Here is a 23221-nt window from a genome sequence, read left to right as displayed (position 1 = left end):
AACTCCCAGCATGCCCGGACAGCCAAAGCATTACTCCCAGCAAGCCAAGACTTCTAACTTATTGCAAAACCACAACTCCCAGCATGCCCGGACAGCCAACATATTTCAAAACTACAACTCCCAGAATGACCAGACAGCAAACGCATTGCAAAACTATAGCTCCCAGCATGTCCGGACAGCCAACCCATTACAAAACTACAACTCCCAGAATGCCCGGACAGCCAACGTATTCCAAAACTACAGCCCCCAGCATGCCCAGACAGTTGACATTCTGCAAAAGTATAACTCCCAGCATGCCCAGCTCAAAGCAAGCCAATACTTCGAACTTATTGCAAAACCACAACTCCCAGCATGCCCAGACTTTGGTATATATGCTGGAAGTTGTGGTTTTGCAACATCTGGTGGGTCCACAATTTGGAGACCACGGACATAAAGGTCACTTAGGGTGACTAGTGAATTCCATAGATGATGTTGTTACAATACATAGGGACGGTGTCAGATGTTTTCCAGCTGATAAGTTTTACGGTTGAATTGATGGACAAGGGAGGGGATTATTTTTTATTTTATTTTTTCATTTTTCTTTTGCATGTAGCCGACATTCCTCAATAATGATTGTAACGCCTTTTTAGTTTTGCGTCCTGATCCCATTGCCGGAGGTAATTGATCGGCTATAGAGGAGGTCACATGGCGCCCGACCAGGTCAAATTGAGGACAACATTTTCTGGTTTGGTGCTTCCTATATGACTTCCCGCATGCAAAGTGGCTGACGGGGGGGTCGTCATAGGTCTACGGAATTGTCCAGTGCAAGATTTATCCCCCCCCCTATCACTTTCCAATATGGTTCCTTTCAGGCTCTTGTATGGAGCGATGTCCATCAATGGCCTTTATAGCTTTGGGAAAACCTATTGAAGAAGTATCCTGGGATCTGTAGTGTACCAGCCACCTCCGTCTCCTGTTACCCTCCCCCTTTGTTGTGTTTTGTATGCCCTATGCCCCCCAGCTATTTTGCTGGTCCTATTAGCACAAATTGTCCTTGCACAGTGGGGGTCGGAGTTGCGCAACCTCAGGGTTTGGAGAAGAAGTAGCACAACAAAGGCCACAAATCAGACAATCCTCTCAAGTCACTGACGACATAAGTTGCAGAGAAGAAAGCCCTTAAAGAGGCGCTGCAGTTCCGGAAAGAATCCACGAACCACGATTCTATTAAACGTAGGATTTGTTATTTATGGGTACAAGGAATCACCGATAACATGTTTTGGGGTTTTGGTTCCCTTCATCATATTGCCACGCCCTCTCCTATAGACATGAATGGAGGGGGCGTGACCATGACGTCACGACCACTGCCGTTTTTTTAGAATGCTGGATGCTGCGGGAGATCGTCGAAGGCCCCAGCAGCAGGACCCCCTTTGGATAAGGGGGTAAGATGTCCAGCAGTGGAGTAACCCTTTAATGCATTTGTGTCCCTATCAAACACATGACCGAGCTGGCGTTTGCCGCGTTGCGCACTTTTCTGTTTTATTGCGCGGGCTGTCGTGCAGCCACAGGGCGATGCTCTGCTGGATTACTAAGCGCGGAGAATACCGTCTCACACAGCAAGAATGTCAGTCATTTCCTCCCAAGACGCCGCGGCCCCCGATACGTTAAATCCAAAGCGAATGTTTTCATATGCACATCTGGGACGCAGAAACGTTGCTCCATTCTGGCTCGGCTTTACGACATGTTCATTAAAACACGACATGTGGAGCCGATCATGTGCGCCGTAGGGTTAATGGGAACGTGTTCAAAGGGAATGAAACCCTAATGGAGGCAATGTGGCCTATGGAGCGATGGCGGGTTGTGGGTTCTGATCAGATTCCACCAATTAATGGTTTTAATTACTAAACTACAACAGGGGGAAGAGGTTTTGGCTCAGGACACAACTAAATAAGTAGCCATGATCCCCGTTCTGGTGCAGGGATGTGATTCTGTGATACTGGTGTTTCCCAACCAGCTGTTGTAAAACTACAACTTCCAGCATGCCCGGACAGCCGAAGGCAGCATGCTGGAAGTTGTAGTTGTGCAACAGATGGATGACTCTAGTTGGGAAACCCTGTAGTAGACATCACTACCAGTTTTGCAACAGCTGGAGGCACTCCCAGCAAAAAATGTATGGACGGATATTAGAGGGAATCAGAGTGCAAGGACCGGAGGGCAGGGTTAGTTTCTAGTCTGTTACCATGGAAACACATTGGTCTATGTAGCAGCTGCAAACCCAAATACAAAATAGTAAAGTAAAAAAAAAAAAAAATCGTAAATATAATAAAATGGTAGCAAAAGTGTACTGTTCCCTTAAAGGGGAGTTTTCAGCATCAACATAGTGCAGTGTTTCCCAGTCAGGGTGCCTCCAGTTGTTGCAAAACTGCAACTCCCAGCATGGCCGGACGGACATTTTGTGTCTGATTGGTGCGGGGAATACCGATGGCAAAGTCATGTGACGCGTTTCAGGTGTCAGCATACGCCTTTAGTCATACATGTATGTATATATATATATTATGGTATTAATAATAATAAAAAACATATTTTAAGTGTGTGTGTGTGTGTGTATATATACACACACATATATATATATATATATATATATATATATATATATAACAATATTAATAGATATATATATACATATAAATAATAATGTATTATTAATTATTATTTTTATCATTAGATTACGGTAATAATAATAATAATAGTAAATATACATATAAATAATAATAATGTATTATTAATTATTTTTATCATTATATTACGATATTAATAATAATAATAATAATAGTAAATATATATATATACATATATAAATACTAATTTATTATGAATTATTATTTTTATCATTAGATTACGGTATTAATAATAGTAAATATCTACATATAAATAATAATGTATTATTAATAATTTTATCATTATATTACGGTATTAATAATAATAATAATAATAATAATAATAATAATAATAATAATAATAAATATATATATACAAATAAATAATAATGTATTATTAATTATTATTATTTATATCATTATATTACGGTATTAATAATAATAATAATAATACATATATACATATAAATAATGTATTATTAATAATTATCATTATATTACGGTATTAATAATAATAGTAATAGTAAATATATATATATAAATATATACATATAAATAATAATAATGTATTATTAATTATTATAATTTTTATCATTATTATTATATTTGTTATATAGTCACAATAGAACACTATGGGTGGCGGTTGTATACCTTCACATAGACCTTCAGCATTCACCCTACGGATGATACATCTGACAGAAGACTTGAATACCGTGTATTACAGAGAGACACATATGGGATAGAGGCAGGAAACCTAACCCTATTGTGCGGAACACTAGTCCTATAATTACAAATATCTCTTCAGGGCCTCGGGCCCAAGAACAAAGAACTGTCAAGCGTGGAAGTCCTGACATCTTCAGAACGCCATTGTTCAGGTGACAGTGCCGTCTTCTTCAGGATCACACCGTATCTTATCGCTTCATCTTATCTTGTTATCTCTTTCCCACCTGTTAGCTGTGATGTCGGGTAACGTTCGGTGCAATTACTTTTCCTACATAAAGGCCCTTTGTGGTGCGGGGGGTTTCCCAATTTGTGTACTGGTATTTTTCAGAAGTTGTTTTGGAGCTTCTCGGAAGATGTCGCCATCAGCAGCTGTCATATTTTTAGGCCCCCATACACATTAGACTTGTGTCCACCAAAGCTGTCAATTTTATCGGGAGCGGCTGGCCATCTAATGTGCGTGGTGGTCTCACTAATGTTCCCCCCCCCCAACAGATGATGACTGGGAAGAGGATAAGGCAAGTTGAGTTATAGCACCTAATAATCCTTTTGTTATAGGTGAGATAAGCCATTGGTGGAGGTGTCTGGAAGCGGCTATACTATGCCAGTGTTTCCCAACCAGGGTTCAGAATTTTGGGAGTTGTAGTTTTGCAACAGCTGGAGGCACAATGGTTGGCAAAACTACAATTCCCAGCATGCCCGGACAGCCTTTGGCTGTCCGGGCATGCTGGGAGTTGTAGTTTTGCAACAGATGGAGGCTCCCTGGGAAACACTAATGGTGAAACTTCCCTTAAAGGAACAGTACACTTTCGCCACCGTTTTAGTGCATCTGAAGTTAAAAATTTAAGCAACTTCACAAATAGTCTTTTTAAAACTATGTTGTTTTTGTGTCCCACAGCTGCTACATAAACCCACGTGTTTCCATGGTAACAGACTACAAACAAACCCTGCAGTCTGGTCCTTGCAGTCATGCTCTGTCCCCTAATTTTTTTTAAATGAACTGGTGGCAGAAAGTTAAACAGATTTGTAAATTACTTCTATTAAAAAATCTTAATCCTTTCAGTACTTTTTAGCAGCTCTACGCTACAGAGGAAAATCTTTATTTTTTTAATTTCTTTTTTGTCTCGTCCACAGTGCTCTCTGCTGACACCTGATGCCCGTATCAGGAACTGTCCAGAGCAGGAGAAAATCCCCATAGCAAACCTATGCTGCTCTGGACAGTTTCTGACACGGACATAGGGGTCAGCAGAGAGCACTGTGGACAAGACAAAAAAAGAAATTCAAAAAGTAAAGAATTTCCTCTGTAGCATACAGCTGCTAATAAGTACTGGAAGGATAAAGATTTTGCAATAGAAGTCATTTACAAATCTGTTTAACTTTCTGGCACCAGTTCATTTAAATAAATTAAAAAAAAAAATTTCCACTGGAGTACCCCTTTAACATACACTTGATAGATTACCCAAAGTTAGGGGACAGATGGATTGCAGTATGACCGTGCCATCAGACTACATAGTGTTTATTTGTAGTCTGTTACTATGGTAACATATATGCGCACATAGGAGCTGTTAAACTTATTTTTCTATATCAACTGGCTCCAGAAAGTTAAACAGATTTGTAAATGACTTCTACTAATAAAATCTTAATCCTTTCAGTACTTATGAGCTTCTGAAGTTAAGGTTGTTCTTTTCTGTCTAAGTGCTCTCTGATGACACGTGTCTCGGGAACCGCCCAGTTTAGAAGAGGTTTGCTATGGGGATTTGCTTCTAAACTGGGCGGTTCCTGAGACAGGTGTCATCAGAGAGCACTCAGACAGAAAAGAACAACTCAACTTCAGAAGCTCATAAGTCCTGAAAGGATTAAGATTTTTTTAAAGAAGTAATTTACAAATCTGTTTAACTTTCTGGAGCCAGTTGATATATATAAAAAAAATTTTTTTTTCCTGGATAACCCCTTTAACACAAAACTAATATATATAATTTTAATTTTTCCCTTTTTTTTATTTAAGATTATTTACACATTTACCTTTTATGTTTCATTCTAGTTACAAGACATTTTTTTTTATTTTTCCGACCGTATCCAGAGTGGGACGTGTTGTACGTTTCCTTCCATGTTTATACGTGATGCTGTTCATTCCGTATTGATGAGGGTTATATTCCCCCCCTATAGGCCTTTATATTATGTTACACAGTATCCCGGCACATACAGAGCGCTGCCAGTGAATGAATAGGGTGTTTTTCGTTTATTTGTCCTGTTCACATGTATAGTGTATCCAATACGAGCTGGAAGAACCGAAGGCGAAGCCAAATGTGAATTATCCCTAATGCGTAACAGATGCGGAGCTGTCGCTGACTCTTACATTCGGATGATCTCAGCTGGTTTTCTGTCCATGCCGGGACCCCAGATGGGAAATGCAGACATCTATCTGTGGTTACCAAATCTGCACATTCCTAAGGTTTTATTTCCAGCTTGTTTTTGTGGTGTTTTTCTTCTTTTGTCCTTATGGAGTTCAGCTGTTTTCGTTCTAAGTGTTGGGAACATTATTGACATATTAGCTCAGTGATCAGTATGGTAGAGGGGCCCTATACTGGATCTGCGGGGCCCATGCACACTACATGTGGTCGGCCATAATGGGGATATTTTTAGGTTGATTTTTTTTTTCATACAACCCCATAACCATTTCATACAACCCCATAACCATTTAACTTTTAGATGCCATGATCAGTATTGATCGCAGCATCTAGAAGGTTAAAGGGGTAGTCCAGTGGTGAAAAACTAAGGATAGGGGATAAGTTTGAGATCACGGGGGGTCCGACCGCTGGGGCCCCCCGCGATCTCTCTGTACGGGGCCCCGGCTCTCCGCCGAGATAGCGGGTGTCGACCCCCGCACGAAGCGGCGGCCGACACGCTTCCTCAATACATCTCAATGGCAGAGCCGGAGATTGCCGAAGGCAGCGCTTCGGCTCTGCCATAGAGTTGTATTGAGGGGGCGTGTCGGCCGCCGCCTCGTGCGGAGGTCGACACGCCCCCTTCCCGCGGGCTGTCGGGGTTCCGTACAGGAGATCGCGGGGGGCCCCAGGGGTCGGACCCCCCGCGATCTGCAACTTATCCCCTATCCTTAAGATAGGGGATAAGTTGTAAACCACTGAGTCACCACTGGACTACTCCTTTAAAGGGGTACTCCCCGGCAGTATGTGACGTCACGACTCTGCCCCCATGTGACGTCACGCCCCGTCCCCTCAATGCAAGTCTAGGGGAGGGGGCGTGACGGCAGTCACGCCCCCTCCCCTAGACTTGCATTGAGGGGACCGGGTGTGACGTCACACGGGGGCGGAGTCGTGACGTCACGGACTTCCGTTGTGGTTGTCCGGACCCAGACCCTCCAGCGCTTCCGGAGCAGAAACAGGTGGGTGCCGCATGATATATTGCGGGGGTCCCCAGCGGCGGCCTTTGGATAGGGGATAAGATGTTTAGGGGTGGAGTACCCCTTTAACCTTCTAGATGCTGCGATCAATACTGATCATGGCATCTAAAAGTTAAAAGGTTAGGTGGTTTCTGAATTTTAATGGGGTATTCCAGTGAAAAACATATATATATTTTTTTTAATATCAGCTGGCTCCAGAAAGTTAAACAGATTTGTAAATAACTTCTATAAAAAAATAAATAAATAAATCATAATCCTTCCAATACTTATCAGATGCTGAAGTTGAGTTGCTCTTTCCAGTCTGACCACAGTGCTCTCTGCTGACACCTCTGTCTGTCTCAGGAACTGTCCAGAGCCGGAGAGGTTTGCTATGGGGATTTGCTCCTGCTCTGGACAGTTCCTGAGACAGACAGCGGTGTCAGCAGAGAGCACTCCGGTCAGACTGGAAAGAACAACTCAACTTCAGCATCTGATAATTATTGGAAGGATTAAGATTTTTTAATAGAAGTAATTTACAAATTTGTTTTAACTTTTTTTGTAGCCAGTTGAAATGAAAACAAAAAAAGCTTTTTTGCTGGAATACCCTTTAACTATATATTATCTTCACTGTAAGGATCCCCCTGTATACAGAACCCCACCGTAGGTAACTTGCCCCCTGTATATAGAACCCCTTCTAGGTTGGCTGTCCGTGCGTGCTGGGAGTTGTAGTTTTGCAACAGCTGGTGGCACAATGGTTTGGAAACTACACGTAGTCTGCCTGCTGTATAAAGGACCCCCTGTAGGTAGTTTGCCCCCTGTATATAGAACCTCTTGTAGGTTGGTTGTCCAAGCATGCTGGGAGAAAACTACAATTCCCAGCATGCCCGGACAGCCTATATGTGTGCTGACGCTCTAGTGTTACTGTCTGTGGTGCAAGATGGTGGTTCGGGGTGGTGAAATGTATCACTTCGTGACGCCAGGGCACCGTTAACCTACACGGTCCGAGGATAGGACCGCTTCTCCTCGGCCAGGCGTGGGATAAGAAATGCACTGATGCCAGGTTATGGATAACTGTCTTTTACTGAGGCAGGAGTAGTTGTTGTTACAATCCTCACAGCGCAGATTAAAGGGGTACTCTAGTGGAAAACATTGGCTCCAGAAAGTTAAACAGATTTGTAAATTATTTCTATTAAAAAAAATCTTAATCCTTCCAGTACTTATCAGCTGCTGTATGCTCCACAGGAAGTTGAGTTGTTCTTTCCAGTCTGACCACAGTGCTCTCTGCTGACACCTCTGTCCATTTTAGGAACTGTCCAGAGCAGAAGAGGTTTGCTATGGGGATTTGCTCCTACTCTGGACAGTTCCTGACATGGACAGAGGTGTCAGCAGGGAGCACTGTGGTCAGACTGGAAAGAACAACTCAGGGTCACATGGGTACTCTGCATCATGCCTCCTAACAAATATCCTGTACATTTCTTAAAGGGGTACTCCGCTGCTAGACATCTTATCCCCTATCCAAAGGATCTAAACAAACGCCGGGTTCCTGCGGCGGTGGTCGTGACGTCACGGCCACGCCCCATTGTGATATAACGCCACCCCCCCTCCATTCATGTCTATGGGAGGAGCCACGTCCCCTTGTAATGTTCGACACCTCCTCCCATAGACACGAATGGAGGGGGCGTGGTGTGACATTACAAGGGGACGTGGCTGTAACATCACGATCAAGGCCTCTGGCTCCAAGCGTTCTGAACAAAATGCTCAGAACCTGGGTCACCGGAGTACCCCTTTAAAGACACAGTTCAACGCAATATAAATTAACAGGTAAAGATTATAATGAATATTGCATCATCACCTGAGCAGAAGGGCCTAGCGCAGGCACCTGAAGCAATGCTTACCTGACAGGACGCACTCTGGTACTGGGACACCGCATGTGCAGTTTTCCTCCTGTATATAGGACCACCCTGTCTGTAGGACCCCCCTGTAGGTAGCTTGCCCTCTATATCTGTTAGGACAGTTGGTATCTCTGTAGATGGGATGTGTACAGGACCATCCGTTTACTGGGCTCCCATATAAATTGTTTTCTGGAGCCGTTGGACCTAATAAAAGTAATTTTATGAGACATTATATTAATAAACGAGTCTGAGAGGCTGAGTTCTTATAACTTTATCTAGATCATCTCAGAGACCCCCCCCCCCCCCCCCTATCTGTATAATGTAATTAGAGATGAGCGGACTTACAGTAAATTCGATTCGTCACGAACTTCTCGGCTCGGCGGTTGATGACTTATCGTGCATAAATTAGTTCAGCTTTCCGGTGCTCCGGTGGGCTGGAAAAGGTGGATACAGTCCTGGGAGACTCTTTCCTAGGACTGTATCCACCTTTTCCAGCCCACGGGAGCACCGGAAAGCTGAACTAATTTATGCTGGAAAAGTCATCAACTGCCGAGCCGAGAAGTTCGTGACGAATCGAATTTACTGTAAGTTCGCTCATCTCTAAATGTAATGTGCTGACATGATATTCCGGGCACTCTCTATAATGGGGGGGGGGGGGAGACGTCTCTGCGCAATCATCCAGCAGATGTAACAAGCGCTCGACTGTGTCCTGTACCCGTCTTTGTGTATAACAAACAATTACAAATGACGAAAATCTGTTCAATCAGTAAAAAAAACTAAGTATCAGCAATTTAGAAAATGTCTCTAAAGAGAGAACTGGAATTGTGCGTAATAGGCGACATAGCGATAGAGCGCCACGGCGCCCAACAACTAGGGGGCCATTTTCCACTTAGACATAAAGTGCACTTAGTGGTGGAATGTAGGTAAAATGTAATGGGCCCCATTCTAGATGTTACCATGGGACCCTGTACCTACTGCTCTGCACATTATCCCTTATTTGTGGCATTAACTTTATATACTATAGCATTTAGTGTTGAGCGGCATAGGCCATATTCCAATTCGCGATATTTTGCGAGTATATGGACGATTATTCTTCATATATTCGCTAAATATTCCTAATATTAGCGTTTTATTTTCACATATGCGAAAAATGTGCACGCCGGTCTCACACACTACTATTAGAGCCTTCTCTACACCACAAGCTGGAAGCAGAGCGGGATGATCACTGTGATGTTTACTGTGAAAAAAAATGAATATTCGTAATTCCGTATATATAGCGCTATATTCGCGAATTTGCCATATTAGTGAATAAAATTCACATTGCAAATATTCGCGAGCAACACTAATGGCATTATACTGGTTTTGTGACATCACATTATTCCTGCGTTGTGACATCACTGTGTATTATCCCTGTACTGTGACATCACTGTGTATTATCCCTGTACTGTGACATCACTGTGTATTATCCCTGTACTGTGACATCACTGTGTATTATCCCTGTACTGTGACATCACTGTGTGTATTATCCCTGTACTGTGACATCACTGTGTGTATTATCCCTGTACTATGACATCACTGTGTATTATCCCTGTACTGTGACATCACTGTGTATTATCCCTGTACTGTGACATCACTGTGTGTATTATCCCTGTACTGTGACATCACTGTGTGTATTATCCCTGTACTGTGACATCACTGTGTATTATACCTGTACTGTGACATCACTGTGTCTATTATCCCTGTACTGTGACATCACTGTGTATTATCCCTGTACTGTGACATCACTGTGTGTATTATCCCTGTACTGTGACATCACTGTGTATTATCCCTGTACTGTGACATCACTGTGTGTATTATCCCTGTACTGTGACATCACTGTGTGTATTATCCCTGTACTGTGACATCACTGTGTGTATTATCCCTGTACTGTGACATCACTGTGTGTATTATCCCTGTACTGTGACATCACTGTGTGTATTATCCCTGTACTGTGACATCACTGTGTCTATTATCCCTGTACTGTGACATCACTGTGTCTATTATCCCTGTACTGTGACATCACTGTGTCTATTATCCCTGTACTGTGACATCACTGTGTGGATTATCCCTGTACTGTGACATCACTGTGTGGATTATCCCTGTACTGTGACATCACTGTGTGGATTATCCCTGTACTGTGACATCACTGTGTGGATTATCCCTGTACTGTGACATCACTGTGTCTATTATCCCTGTACTGTGACATCACTGTGTCTATTATCCCTGTACTGTGACATCACTGTGTGGATTATCCCTGTACTGTGACATCACTGTGTGGATTATCCCTGTACTGTGACATCACTGTGTGGATTATCCCTGTACTGTGACATCACTGTGTGGATTATCCCTGTACTGTGACATCACTGTGTGGATTATCCCTGTACTGTGACATCACTGTGTGGATTATCCCTGTACTGTGACATCACTGTGTGGATTATCCCTGTACTGTGACATCACTGTGTGGATTATCCCTGTACTGTGACATCACTGTGTGGATTATCCCTGTACTGTGACATCACTGTGTGGATTATCCCTGTACTGTGACATCACTGTGTGGATTATCCCTGTACTGTGACATCACTGTGTGGATTATCCCTGTACTGTGACATCACTGTGTGGATTATCCCTGTACTGTGACATCACTGTGTGGATTATCCCTGTACTGTGACATCACTGTGTATTATCCCTGTACTGTGACATCACTGTGTATTATCCCTGTACTGTGACATCACTGTGTATTATCCCTGTACTGTGACATCACTGTGTATTATCCCTGTACTGTGACATCACTGTGTGTATTATCCCTGTACTGTGACATACAGATGACTAGTTCTCTCCTGGACCGGTTACATTCTCGGCAGTGTCGTGGTCCTGGATGTAGAGTTCTTTGTTAAGGAATCGTCCTTGTTGATATGAATGTAATGTAGTATTTTTTATACGTAGAATAATGTCTCCCATTGGCTCAGTGTTTACCGCGGTGCTTGTCTCGTGCGCTCTCCGGTTACGCAGCGCGCTGTTTACATGCTTTGCTGGGTAACAATGCGGATGCGATTTTCCAGCCAACGTAAGACGGATGTTTTCTAATGAATGAGACTCATTACCAGGATACAGAACCGATGGGGAAATCAATGGATGAAAACAACAAGAAGAGAAATTCAGCAATAATTCTGTTTAGTTGTAAATTGTTGTGAGATTATAAAAAAATAGATGGATTTAAGGGGAGCGGGATCCAAAAATTACTTTATAATAGAAATCTTATAACAGACGTCCGGTTAGGGGCCGGGAGGGGATACAGGATCTGTAACAGCCCTCCAAATATTAAAGTGTAGTGGTGTATTGTATTGTAGTGGTGTTGTGCTGTAGTGTAGTGCTGTAGTGTATTGTAGTGTAGTGGTGTATTGTATTGGTGTAATGTATTGTATTGTAGTGGTGTAATGTATTGTAGTGTAGTGGTGTATTGTATTGTAGTGTAGTGTAGTGTAGTGGTGTTGTGCTGTAGTGTATTGTAGTGTAGTGGTGTATTGTATTGTAGTGGTGTATTGTATTGTAGTGGTGTATTGTATTGGTGTAATGTAGTGTAGTGTAGTGGTGTAATGTATTGTATTGTAGTGTAGTGGTGTATTGTAGTGTAGTGTAGTGTAGTGGTGTTGTGCTGTAGTGTATTGTAGTGTAGTGGTGTATTGTATTGTAGTGGTGTATTGTATTGTAGTGGTGTTGTGCTGTAGTGTATTGTAGTGTAGTGGTGCATTGTAATGTAATGGTGTATTGTATTGTAGTGTAGTGGTGTAATGTATTGTATTGTAGTGTAGTGGTGTATTGTAGTGTAGTGTAGTGTAGTGGTGTTGTGCTGTAGTGTATTGTAGTGTAGTGGTGTATTGTATTGTAGTGGTGTATTGTATTGTAGTGGTGTTGTGCTGTAGTGTATTGTAGTGTAGTGGTGCATTGTAATGTAATGGTGTATTGTAGTGTGGTGTAGTTGTGTTGTAGTTTAGCAGTGCAGTGTTGTGTTGTAGTGCAGTGGTGTAATGTATTGTAGTGTAGTGTAATGGTGTAATGTATTGTAGTGTAGTGTAGTGGTGTATTGTAGTGTAGTGGTGTTGTGCTGTAGTGTATTGTATTGTAGTGTAGTGGTGCATTGTAATGTAATGGTGTATTGTAGTGTGGTGTAGTTGTGTTGTAGTTTAGTGGTGTATTGTATTATGGTGTGGTGTTGTAGTTTAGCAGTGCAGTGTTGTGTTGTGGTGTAATGTATTGTATTGTATTGTAGTGTAGTGGTGTAATGTATTGTTGTGGTGGCGGGGTGGGTGTGTAGTGCAGGGCAGATGTTGTTACCCAAGGGGCAGATGGCATTAACCTCTTGTATTCGTGACGCCAGGGTGTGGTTTAGCCTATAACCACCTGAAGGTATACTGCTGGATCCTGGGCCAGGCACGTGGGCAATAAAGACTCCGACGCCAAGTTACGGATAACGGTAGCTTTACTGAGGGTAGACGGATGGTAAAGTCTATACAGTTCAGCCAGGGTACAAGGAGGTGACCAGGGACTCTGAGACATTAAGGGCTTGCTGGGACTTGTAGTAGGACTGGACAATTGGATGCAGACCACGCTGACTTGACAGATGACAGGGACTGACTTGACTCATAAAGCTGGGACTTTATCTTACTTGACTTGATGGCGGCTGCAGGACTGGACTTTGAGGTCTCCAACACTCTGGATACACACACTAGACAAGACTACACTGGACCTCAGCCGAAGAGAGAGAAGCTTCACCCAGGGCTTATATGGGGAGAAGAGCAGGGAGCCCATAGGTCATTATATGGGGAGACTAGCAGGGAGCCCATAGGTCATTATATGGGGAGAAGAGCAGGGAGCCCATAGGTCATTATATGGGGAGACTAGCAGGGAGCCCATAGGTCATTATATGGGGAGAAGAGCAGGGAGCCCATAGGTCATTATATGGGGAGACTAGCAGGGAGCCCATAGGTCACTCTTGGGATCACCTGGTCACTGGTACCTCCTGGGTAACAATCACATGACATATCACATGGTATAACTCTTAAAGCAACATTACATTTTATAATACATTACAATGCAGACCATGTTTACAATGGGGAAACAAGTGCAGGGGCCCCGGGGACACTGAAGGAGGCGCCTGACAGGACAGCAGGAGCACGGGGTAACATCTCCTGTACTGGGCCACTATATTGTATTGTATTGTGGTGTTGTAATGTAGTGGTGTTGTGTTGTAGTGCATTGTAGTGTAGTGGTGTATTGTAGTGTTATAGTGCATTGAAGCAGTGTTGTGTTGTAGTGCATTGTAATGTAGTGTAGTGGCGTATTGTGGTGTTGTAATGTAGTGGCGTTATGTTGTATTGCATTGTAGTGTAGTGGTATATTGTAGTGTTGTAGTGTAGTGCTGTATTGAGGTGTTGTGTTGAAGTGCATTGTAGTGTAGTGGCGTATTGTAGTGGTGGTATGTTGTATTGAAGTGTGGTGTTGTGTAGTAGTGTATTGTATTGTAGTGTGGTGTTGTATAGTAGTGTGGTGTTGTATTGTGGTGTTGTGTTGTATAGTAGTGTGGTGTGTAGTGTAGTGGTGTTGTGTTCTATTGTAGTGTGGCGTATAGTGTAGTGGTGTTGTGTTGTATTGTGGTGTGTAATGTAGTGGTGTTGTGTTGTATTGTAGTGTGGTGTTATAGTGTTGTGGTGTTATATTGTAGTGGTGTTGTGTTGTGTTGTATTGTAGTGTGGTGTTATAGTGTAGTGGTGTTGTGTTGTAGTGTGGTGTTATAGTGTAGTGGTGTTGTGTTGTATTGTAGTGGTGTTGTTGTATTGTAGTGGTGTTATAGTTTAGTGGTGTTGTGTTGTATTGTAGTGGTGTTATAGTGTAGTGGTGTTGTGTTGTATTGTAGTGGTGTTATAGTGTAGTGGTGTTGTGTTGTATTGTAGTGGTGTTATAGTGTAGTTGTGTTGTATTGTAGTGGTGTTATAGTGTAGTAGTGTTGTGTTGTATTGTAGTGGTGTTATAGTGTAGTGGTGTTGTGTTATAGTGTAGTGGTGTTATAGTGTAGTGGTGTTATAGTGTAGTGGTGTTATAGTGTAGTGGTGTTATAGTGTAGTGGTGTTATAGTGTAGTGGTGTTATAGTGTAGTGGTGTTATAGTGTAGTGGTGTTATAGTGTAGTGGTGTTATAGTGTAGTGGTGTTGTATTGTAGTGGTGTTATAGTGTAGTGGTGTTGTGTTGTATTGTAGTGTGGTGTTATAGTGTAGTGGTGTGGTGTTATAGTATAGTGGTGTTGTGTTGTAGTGTGGTGTTATAGTGTAGTGGTGTTGTGTTGTAGTGTGGTGTTATAGTGTAGTGGTGTTGTGTTGTATTGTAGTGGTGTTGTATTGTAGTGGTGTTATAGTGTAGTGGTGTTGTGTTGTATTGTAGTGGTGTTATAGTGTAGTGGTGTGGTGTTGTATTGTAGTGGTGTTGTGTTGTATTGTAGTGTGGTGTTATAGTGTAGTGGTGTTGTGTTGTATTGTAGTGGTGTTATAGTGTAGTGGTGTTGTGTTGTATTGTAGTGGTGTTGTGTTGTATTGTAGTGTGGTGTTATAGTGTAGTGGTGTTGTGTTGTATTGTAGTGGTGTTGTGTTGTGTTGTAGTGTGGTGTTATAGTGTAGTGGTGTTGTGTTGTATTGTAGTGGTGTTATAGTGTAGTGGTGTTGTGTTGTATTGTAGTGGTGTTATAGTGTAGTGGTGTGTTGTATTGTAGTGTGGTGTTATAGTGTAGTGGTGTTGTGTTGTGTTGTATTGTAGTGTGGTGTTATAGTGTAGTGGTGTTGTGTTGTATTGTAGTGGTGTTATAGTGTAGTGGTGTTGAGTTGTATTGTAGTGTAGTGTGGTGTTATAGTGTAGTGGTGTTGTGTTGTATTGTAGTGGTGTTATAGTGTAGTGGTGTTGTGTTATAGTGTAGTGGTGTTGTGTTGTATTGTAGTGTGGTGTTATAGTGTAGTGGTGTTGTGTTGTGTTGTATTGTAGTGTGGTGTTATAGTGTAGTGGTGTTGTGTTGTATTGTAGTGGTGTTATAGTGTAGTGGTGTTGAGTTGTATTGTAGTGTAGTGTGGTGTTATAGTGTAGTGGTGTTGTGTTGTATTGTAGTGGTGTTATAGTGTAGTGGTGTTGTGTTATAGTGTAGTGGTGTTGTGTTGTATTGTAGTGTGGTGTTATAGTGTAGTGGTGTTGTGTTGTGTTGTATTGTAGTGTGGTGTTATAGTGTAGTGGTGTTGTGTTGTGTTGTATTGTAGTGTGGTGTTATAGTGTAGTGGTGTTGTGTTGTATTGTAGTGTTGTTGTGTTGTAGTGTAGTGGTGTTGTGTTGTGTTGTATTGTAGTGTTGTTGTAGTGTAGTGGTGTTGTGTTGTGTTGTGTTGTATTGTAGTGTTGTTGTAGTGTAGTGTAAGTCTCTTCCAATGTGGCAGAGGAATTTATGGCTCCTCAGGTTCCTCACTCTCTATCATAAGTCTCTGTTCAGACTCTTCTAGGTCATTTTGTAAGTGACAGATGGGTCGTATAACTCAGTGTTCCCCAGTGTCTGGGCATGCTGGGAGTTGTAGTTTTGCAACAGCTGGAGGCACACTGGCAGGGAAACACTGATACAGAGAAAAAAAAATCACCAAAACTCCAGAGCATGCTGGGAGTTGTAGTTGGAATTGAAGGCTCTGCTTATTTATCCTGACTAGACGGAGCTGATCGGGGGCTGAGGACGACTCTGCGAGGAATGTGCTGCGTCATATCTGGTGACTTAATATGAGATGTGATTATCAGGTCTTATTGTTCATCACATCCTCAGGTAGAGCGCCCCCTGACTCACCAGGACACATTGCGTGCGACATCCCATCACCTACGGATTAATGGGTAATTGAAGGGCCGAGTGACATGGGGCCGTAACACCTGGGCGTGCGAAGTCATCAGGAACTTGTAAAGTGTCGTCCTAATCCCATGATGGACGGAACAATCTGCTCCCCCGGAGTTCTCTTTTAGGTTTTTTGTCAGGACTTGTTGCTTTTGATAACATCTACTCCCAGCCGGGAAAACTCTACTTCCGCATGCTAAGCATGGTTCGGGACTGAGCTTGTAAATTGGGTGGTGGGAGCAGTCAACATCATCCAGAACTACAAAATGGCCGCCACCGGAGTGGTCACCCAGCTTTTCCAGAAAGGTAGAGGTTCTTTTGTATGCCTCGTGTTTACCTCTTTGAGCTGATGTGGCAGGCATGGAGTTTGCAGCCATTCTGATTGCAGTTCATGATTTTCTACTGCGACCTACATTTCCCAGAGACCTCTGGCTTTGTAGAGAGAGGGTGTGAAGTCTCATCACTGCACGCGGTCACCTAGTTAGACTGCTGGTGCTGGAGGTCAGCCAGGTGACCTAGTTTTATTAGTGGGTTGGGATCAGTTCACATTATGTGCAGTTTTGATGAGATTTTTTTTTATTGAAAGAGGGGGTGATCTATCAAAAGCTGCGCAGAGGTAAAGTGCACCCATAGCAACCAATCAGATTGCTGCTTTAATTTATAAAAAGGCCTCTGAAAAGTAAAAGAAGCGATCTGATTGGTTGCTTTGGCCAACTTTTCCTCTTCACAGGTTTTTCCTCTGCACACAATTTACCCTGATCTCATAGAGATAGTAGCAGCAATATACAGATAGAGCTGGGAGGAGGTTTATAACTACTAAATATCCTGATCCTATTGTGATAGCAGCAGCAGCAGTATACAGATAGAGCTGGGGAGGAGGTTTATAACTACTAAATATCCTGATCCTATTGTGATAGCAGCAGCAGCAGTATACAGATAGAGCTGGAGAGGAGGTGTATAACTACTATATATCCTGATCCTATTGTGATAGCAGCAGCAGTATACAGATATAGATGAGGGGAGGTGTATAACTACTGTATACTGATCCCATAGAAATAGCAGAAATAGCACCTCCTGATCCTATAGAGTTAGCAGCAGTATACAGAGAGCTGGAGGGCAGGTGTATATCCTGATCCTATAGAGATAGCAGTAGTATACAGATAGAGCTGGATGAGAGGTGTATAACTACTATATATCCTGATTTTATAGAGAAAGCAGCAGTATACAGCTAGAGCTGGATGAGAGGTGTATAACTACTATATATCCTGATTCTATAGAGAAAGCAGCAGTATACAGCTAGAGCTGGAGGAGAGGTATATAACTACTATATATACGGATTCTATAGAGAAAGCAGCAGCACACAGCTAGAGCTAGAGGAGAGGTGTATAACTACTATATAGCCTGATTCTATAGAGAAAGCAGCAGTAGTATACAGATAGATCTGGAGGAGAGGTATATAACTACTATATATCCTGATTCTATAGAGAAAGCAGCAGTATACAGATAGAGCTGGAGGGGTTTGATAGGTCATGATGTCATTTCGTAGTTCACAGGAAGTCAGTTGACCCGGGACTGACTACTTCCCCTGACACATTAAGCTCTGTGATTTTCTGTGGGTCAGACGTATGATCACATGACCCAGTTACAGTAATGGAAGGCATGGATGCAGCTGTGCTAAAATAAAACAGATTGGGCTGTAGGACTAGTGATGGTGACTGTGCATGATATAGGCAGAAAAAGCCTAGAGTGCTTCTTTAAATGTCATTCTGCCTGGATGACTGTCCCTAGGAGGCGCTATATAGTGGTGGTCATTTATGGTCTTGACTTGGCCCTGGTGCCGAGAAAATGCCTAGTAAATATTTACAGATAGATATAATAAAATTAAATGATATGGCGGTATTTAAAGGGGTTATCCAGGAAAAAACTTTATATATATATATATATCAACTGACTCCAGAAAGTTAAACAGATTTGTTAATTGCTTCTATTAAAAAATCTTAATCCTTTCAGTACTTATGAGCTGCTGAAGTTGAGTTGTTCTTTTCTGTCTAAGTGCTCTCTGATGACACCTGTCTCGGGAACCGCCCAGTTTAGAAGCAAATCCCCATAGCAAACCTCTTCTAAACTGGGCGGTTCCTGAGACAAGCAGAGATGTCAGCAGAGAGCACTGTTGCCAGACAGAAAAGAACAACTCCACTTCAGCAGCTGATAATTATTGAAAGGATTAAGATTTTTTAATAGAAGTAATTTACAAATCTGATTAACTTTCTGGAGCCAGTTGAGATATATATATATATATATATATATATATATATATATATATGTTTTCCCCTGAAATTCCCCTTTAATCCATCGTATAATACAGTGGTCTCCAAACTGTGGCTCTCCAGATGTTGCAAAACTACAACTCCCAGCATGCCCGGACAGCCGTTGGCTGTCCGGGCATGCTGGGAATTGTAGTTTTGCAACATCTGGGGGGGGGGGCACAGTTTGGAGACCAGTGGTATAATAGATGAAGAGCAATCTGTTTACTCGCCGCTGTACGCACGCCGTCCCTGCGTCTCCGGAGAGCCGGAGATTTAAGTGTGTTGCTTTTGGAAAGTTGCTCGGAACCGCATTTGGCTGGCAGCAGCGCCAATCTTCAGAAAGAATATTTACCTGCCTCTCCGGGCTGTAATCTGTGTACATGTTATAAGCAAATACAGCGGGTTATGTTGGGTAATGTAGTGCTCTATGTATAGAGCAGCGTTTCCCAACCAGGGTGCCTCCAGCTGTTGCAAAACTACAATTCTCAGCATGCCCAGACAGCCGAAGGCTCCTGAATAAAGCCTCTCCCAGCGAAACGCGTTGGCGGTCTGGTGTGGACCTGGGGTGAGTCCTGATTTCTGTAGGAGTCGGCTGCTACATTTTCTTTTACTTGTTCCGTCCAGGTTGTGTTTGCAAACCAGCAAACCTGTTTCCGGGTTGCACCACTGCACTTTATCTTTACTTAAAGGGGTACTCTCGTGGAAAACATTACTATTATTATTATTATTATTATTATTATTATTATATTTTTTTTTTTTTTTTTTTTTTTTTTTTTTTTTAAATCAACTGGTGCCAGAAAATTAAACAGATTTGTAAATGACTTCTGTTAAAAAAAAATCTTTACCCTTACAGTACTTTTTAGCAGCTGTATGCTTCAGAAGAAATTATTTTCTTGTTTAATTTCTTTTTTTGTCTTGTCCACAGTGCTCTCTGCTGACACCTCTGTCCGTGTCAGGAACTAGTCCAGAGCAGAATAGGTTTGCAAAGGGGATTTTCTCCTGCTCTGAACAGTTCCTGACACGGACAGAGGTGTCAGCAGAGAGCACTGTAAATAATTTTCTCTGTAGCATACAGCTGCTAATAAGTACTGGAAGGGTAAAGAATTTTTTTTATAGAAGTCATTTACAAATATGGTAACTTTCTGGGACCAGTTGATTTAAAATAAATAAATAAAATGTTTCCCACCGGAGTACCCGTTTTAAGCCTCGCTGGTTTTTCCTGTACCATATCTTGGGAGCTGTTTGGCCCTTAAAGGGGTAATCCAGGCAAAAACTTTTTTTTATATATCAACTGGCTCCAGAAAGTTAAACAGATTTGTAAATTACTTCTATTAAAAAATCTTAATCCTTCCAATAGTTATTAGCTTCTGAAGTGGAGTTGCTGTTTTCTGTCTCACTGCTTTCTGATGACTCACGTCCCGGGAGCTGTGCAGTTCCTATGGGGATATTCTCCCATCATGCACAGCTCCCGGGACGTGACATCATCATTGAGCAGTTAGACAGAAAACTTCAGAAGCTAATAACTATTGGAAGGATTAAGATTTTTTTAATAGAAGTAATTTACAAATCTGTTTAACTTTCCGGAGCCAGTTGAGATATATATATATATAAAAAAAAAGTTTTTGCCTGGAATACCCCTTTAAAGGAGTATATACTTATACCTCACTATAGCACCCTATGCTATCTTTATGTGACTATCTTTCTACTCTGTAGCCTTTAAAGGGGTTCTCCGGTGCTTACACATCTTATCCCCTATCCAAAGGATAGGGGATAAGATGCCTGACAGCGGGAGTCCTGCCGCTGGGGACCCCCGTGATCATGCACGCGGCACCCTGTTTGTAATCAGTCCCCGGAGTGTGTTCGCTCCGGGTCTGATTACGGGCGACCGCAGGGCCGGCGGCGTGTGACGTCACGCCTCCGCCCCCGTGTGATGTCACGCTCCGCCTCTCAATGCAAGCCTACGGGAGGGGGCGTGATAGCTATCACGGAACACGCTCCGGGGACTGATTACAAACGGGGTGCCGCGTGCATGATCACAGGCATCCCCAGCTGCGGGACTCCCGCGATCAGGCATCTTATCCCCTATCCTTTGGATAGGGGATAAGATGTGTAAGCACCGGAGTACCCCTTTAATCACCATAGGAAACCTTTCCTGCTCTGGACAGTTCCTGACATGGACAGAGGTGTCAGCAGAGAGCACTGTGGTCAGACAGAAAGGAAATTCAAAAAGAAAAGAACGTCCTCTGGAGCATACAACAGCTGATAAGTACTGGAAGGATTAAGATTTTTTTAATAGAAGTAATTTACAAATCTGTTTAACTTTCTGGCAGCAGTTGATGGAGAAATGTTTGTTTTTTCCAGTTGTATTATGGTCATGTCCAATAGTCAGGTGATGATAGGCGTACACTATACAGTCATATAGTGATTTGTGTGGGCCATTGCAGCGATCTGAACGTCCCAGTGATCAGTTCACACTGATGTCTTTGTATAACAAATTCCTTGCATTAGCACTTTTTTTTTTTCAACCCCCCCCCCCCCCCCTGGGAAAATTCTGCTTGACGCATCACAAACCAGAGAAATTTTCGCGCTTACTCTCTAAATCTGACATGTCTTCAGATCGCAGGCAACGGTGGGATGGAGCGGGGGGAAAAAAAATTCTACTCGACATGTCCAGCTAATAACATCTGATTATTCATGGCTCGGTACAAAAATGTCAGCCTGACAGTCAGATGCGAAGGTAAAAATTCTCACTCTACCCACAGCGTGCTGAGATCTGTCTGCGGAGCGAGATTTATAATACATTATTTAAAGCCAAGTATATATCAAGTGTAGAGTCAGAAGTTGTTGATGGCAGCAAGGCATTGTGGGGGGGGGGAAAAAGGACAATCGTGGGCCGAAAGTGACGTTTTTCCTAAACATCTGATGGTGTTGGGCTTAGAAGGCTTGGCTCGGGGTAAATCGGTGTTTCCCAATCAGGGTGCCTCCAGCTGTTGCAAAACTACAAGTTTCAGCATGCCCGGACAGCCGAAGTTGTAGTTTTGCAACAGGTGGAGGTCTCTAGTTGGGAAACCCTGTAGTAGACATCACTTTTTCTGGGATTTGTAGTTTTGCAACAGGTGGAGGTCTCTCTAGTTGGGAAACCCTGTAGTAGACATCACTTTTTCTTGGATTTGTAGTTTTGTAACAGCTAGAGGCACTCTGGTTGAGAAACTCATTTAGGAGTCCAAAAGTGTCTTACAAGATTTTAATCATTTGCTTATTGCACAAGGGTAAAAAAAACAAAAAAACCTTAAGATTGGAATTTTTGGACTGACAGAAATATTGAATTTGATCTTTCTTCAGTGCTAGAGCATGTGAAACAGTAAGCTTGCTGCAGAAGGAACCTCCCCCCACTTATCTGTCTGCAGTAGATACCTACTAGATGACTCTTCCCCATCATGTGACTTACAGATGTCTTTTTCCTCTCTGTATCTAACAGTTTTTCCTCCAGATGCCACAGTCAATAACAACCATGGCATCTAAGGGGTTAAACAAAATAAAAGGCTTCCTCTGTTACCCCATTGGCACCCCCCATGATGCAGTTGTGGTATGCCAATAGTTGGAGGCTTACAGAAGAACCCCCCCAGGTGGGTTATGTGTATATGTCTTTTAGAACCTGACAGGGGCCAGAACCTAAGAGGACCATGTTTTACTCTGGGACTGGGTTCGCACTACAGAATTTTCGAACATAATCCCGCTTAGAAATTATACTCAGAAATTCAGACGCAGTAGAGTTCTATTGCTCCGTCGGAAAGTCAATGGGATTCCTCTGCGCAGTTCAAAGTACAGAATTTTGGGCAGATCTTGTGCATTCTTTTATTTTATTTTATTTGGTTATGCCACCAATGTCCAATTCGAAGGGGCCTCATCAATTTTATCATCAGAACAACCTTTGGGACAGTCATGGACACCCTACTTACCTAATCCATTCCCTGCTTGACCACAAAAGATCATGTTGGCCCACCAAAGCTCAGAGGGCTCTAACTTCTGCCCATGTTGGCATTGACACAACCTGTGCCCTCATGGACCATGTAAGAATCTAAGAGGATTTGGGAAAATATTCAAACCTGGTTAGAAGGATTTTAGCTTTTGTCGTCACTGGGAAGGTCTACATTCACTTCTTGGCCGAGGGCAATGAACATGAGAAACGTTATGTAATGTGGGATGGTCGCTCCCTAGCCGCTCGTTCTGGCACCAATGCCGATGACTGAAGCCATGCGTTCACTGGAGGTTGGGTGTGATCCACAGATGTTCCACTTGTGTGGGAAACCAAAGGGTTGAGGATTGTGGGGGCTG

The 23221-nt window shown here is 42.6% G+C and overlaps 1 protein-coding gene and 1 long non-coding RNA gene across 3 annotated transcripts in view; one reads left to right on the top strand and one right to left on the bottom strand.

Moving 5' to 3' along the window:
- The window catches only part of FRMD6 (FERM domain containing 6), a 72334-nt gene that overhangs the window by 14910 nt on the left and 34203 nt on the right, over positions 1-23221 (top strand). The gene's annotated exons all lie outside the window — the stretch shown is intronic.
- Positions 5384-23221, bottom strand: part of LOC130295006 (uncharacterized) — a 63742-nt gene continuing 45904 nt past the window's right edge. The window contains exons 2-3 of the long non-coding RNA XR_008848659.1: positions 8649-8849; positions 5384-5874 (exon numbers count right to left, since the gene is read on the bottom strand). This is a non-coding gene — a long non-coding RNA (uncharacterized LOC130295006). The remainder of the gene's footprint in view (positions 5875-8648; positions 8850-23221) is intronic.

Source organism: Hyla sarda, chromosome 11 (genome assembly GCF_029499605.1).
Source record: "Hyla sarda isolate aHylSar1 chromosome 11, aHylSar1.hap1, whole genome shotgun sequence".
Classification (NCBI taxonomy): Eukaryota; Metazoa; Chordata; class Amphibia; order Anura; family Hylidae; genus Hyla; species Hyla sarda.
The sequence above is the reverse complement of the archived record's forward strand: the minus strand, read 5'-3'. Positions and strand labels throughout refer to the sequence as shown.